We start from the raw sequence: 3,229 nt of genomic DNA, 5'->3' as shown, positions 1-3,229 counted from the left end.
TGGGTCTCTTGGTTCTGCTTGCCAACATGGAGGAGCTGACATGCTTCTGCTGACATGATATTGTTATCTTTCATACATCAGCAGGCTCTATTTGTTAGTGCCTCTCTCTTTTTCTTTTAATTTTTTTAGGATTTTGCAAGAATGTTCATAATTGAGTTTCCTTTTTCTTCTACTGTCCCTGACTGGTTTGGGCCTCTACCCTTAGCCACAATTTCAAAAAGTTCTGAAAATTCGCAGCTAGAGGGCTGTGGCTGTTGCTCCGCTTGATTTTTAATTTGGCATCAAAACCTGATCGGAGCTGATGCAAGCAATTTATAGTTTTCATTTATCCTGAAGATGGATGACAACTCAATGTGAAGAAGACCCAAATCCTCGCAACTGGACCAAGAGGTCACATCATGATCGATGGAGAAAAGGTTGATGTTGCCAAAGATGTTGTCTTGCTTGGATGCACAAGCAATGCTCACAGAAGCTGCAGTCAAGAGATCAACAGCTGCATTGCATTGGGTAAATCTTCCACACGAGACCTCTTGTTGAAAGGCAAGGCGCTTGCTTTGAGGACGACGGTGGGGTGTGCACGTGAAAGTTAGACACTGAATCAGGAAGACAGAAGGAGAAGGGATGTGTCTGAATGATGGTGCGGGGAAGAATATCGAATGCACCATGGAGTGCCAGGAGGACAAACTGATCTGCATTGGAAGAAGTAAGGCCAGAATGCTCCTTAGAGGCAAGGATGGTGAGACTTTGCCTGACAGACTTTGGACACGTCGTCAGGAGACACAGATCCCTAGAGAAGGACATCGTGTTTGGTAACATGGAGGGGTGGCGAACAAGAGGAAGGCCCTCACGGTGGATTGACACAGTGGCTGCATCACTGGGCTCAAGGGCTCAGGCACAGGGACCATGGTGAGGCTGGCGCAGGACCAGGCAGTTTGGTTCTGCTGTACATCGGGTCGCTATGGGTTGGAGCCGATCTGACGACCCCCTAACAACATTTATCCTGTGCTGATCCACAAACATGGGCCATGTTTTGCTATAGTTGATTCTAGCAGCTAGGTAACTGTACTGGGTGCTATGTGATGGTTTTGAGTTTTGATCCAAAAGACGGTGTCTTGGGTGGTCTGTCAGGTACAGCACAAGACAGAGACTCACACTGGGACTCCAGAAAACAATCTGAATTCAGTACTCTCAGGTCCCAGAGCTACGGCACGCCTCCCTATGGGGCTACACAGGGTTTGCCCCTGGGGACAAGGCACAACACACTGGACATGTAGGACAGTGAGATAACCCAGGATGCAAGGTAAGCACAAGATTACTTGTGCTTGCTTACTAATCTGTAGTGAACAAGTTTCATATCCCCCACCCCCACCCCTTGAAGAGTCTGCTTCTAGGGCTGGCTGCTGTCTGTTTCTCTCTCAGCCCCATAGCACCTTCCTCCAGAATCAAAGCCTCTTTTCGAATGTACAGTTCCCCTGAGAGGGACCAAGTACCCAGTAAGCCAGGTAAGCCTGTACTTACTTACAAAATTATAGTGCAACATTTCACATATTTTCAAAGATGTGGGGAAACTGTTCACTGCAGAGTCGTAGGTAGGCACAAGTCAGCCTGTGTTTACCTTGCTTATTGAGTGATCCACCCTTGCCAGCCTGAGCCTGGGCCTCCTCTTCTCAACACACTACAGAAGGCAGTGCCAGACTTCCGGCAAGGCCAAGGCTGGGGCAAGCCATCTCTTCCTGCATCCCAGACACCGTTATTGTTGTTGTTTGTTGTTAGAAACCCTTCCTGGAGAGAAGACCTGTTCCTGAGGGCTTTCTGGAAGCCTCATCTGTCTCTCAAAGAGAGACTGGTAGTTTCAAACTGCTGACCTTGCACTTGGCAGCCTAACACGTAGCCCAACCTGCTACCAGGGCTCCTGCCACCAACTCGTAGATAAGACTAATGATAAGCCCCAACTTCCCCTGCTCATTGAGTCATCCACCTCTGCAGAGGGCATACGTGTGACAACCAGGGTGTGGCATTGTGTGTGTGTGAGCGTTTGTTTAGCCATTCTCCCACGTATGGGCACGTAGATGTTTCCGTCTTCTTGCTGTGTGTGTAGCACTGTGACGAGCATGGCTGTATCCATCTGCTCATGCTGTGTGTGTTCTTGGGGTCAGTTTACTCCGAAGGCTTATTGATCTGTTCACGAACGATTTAATTTGAAGAAATGACTGGGACTCTGGCCGTCCAGTTTGGGAAGGAAGGGGGCTCTGGATGGAAGTCAGTGAAGATGTCTTAGTGGTGCGATTGTTCAGTGCTCGGCTGCTAAGCAAAAAGTTGACAGTTTGAACTCACAAGCTGTATTGGGTCAAAAAACAACGGGGTCAGTTTGCTTCTGTAAAGCAAACGGGGCAGTTCAGCTCAGTGTTACTGGGTCCTTAGGAGTCCGATTTGACTGGGCGCCAAAAGGTTTTCATGGGTGCAGTATTTTAATTTTACCTCTAGGCGGCGGCCAGGGACCATAAATTGGTATGCTTAAAAAGAAAAAATTACCTAAAATAGATCAAATGGAATGTTCCTTAAAAAATTGTACTGTGATTACCATTTCATTCTACAGCTACAGAAGCTAAGTCAATCTAGTTCCAGTATTTGATCTCAGTTACTTAGAGAATAAACATTAAAATAAACTGCTTCTGATGGTTTCCCTCTATCATAATAGAGGTTGGTTACGGACGGGGCGCACTGGAGAGATGACTACAGGGGATCCCAATGATAAACCTGACTTGAACAGTTAAAACCTTCCCACTTGATCCGCTCTCTGATACACTGGTTTTCAACATTGTGTGTGCGTGTGTGTTTCAATATGGTGGCTTATCTCTGACGCATTTTGTCACTGTGGGTTTCCCTCCTGAATATTTGTTATGGTTTTCAGTATATGAAACCCAGGAGGGATGAACTTGTAGAGATTACAAGTAGAATACGAGTTCCTGGGGCGCAGTGGGGGAGGGTGGCAAAGGGAAGCTGACATCAAGGAATTCAAGAAGGAAGAAAATGTTTTGAAAATGATTGTGGTAGTAAAAACTGTACATTGCCGCTCAGTGTGATCGAACTATGGAATGATATGATATCTGTATTAGTTCCCAATAAAATGGGTTTGAGGGGGGAAACCCCCCAAATTGTAAGGTTAACCCCCAGAAAAGTCTGCATAACCTTAAAAGGGAAGACAGAAAGAAAGAAGTAAATAGTTAGC

The sequence above is a fragment of the Tenrec ecaudatus genome, chromosome 1 (genome assembly GCF_050624435.1).
Source record: "Tenrec ecaudatus isolate mTenEca1 chromosome 1, mTenEca1.hap1, whole genome shotgun sequence".
NCBI lineage: Eukaryota > Metazoa > Chordata > Mammalia > Afrosoricida > Tenrecidae > Tenrec > Tenrec ecaudatus.
The sequence above is the reverse complement of the archived record's forward strand: the minus strand, read 5'-3'. Positions refer to the sequence as shown.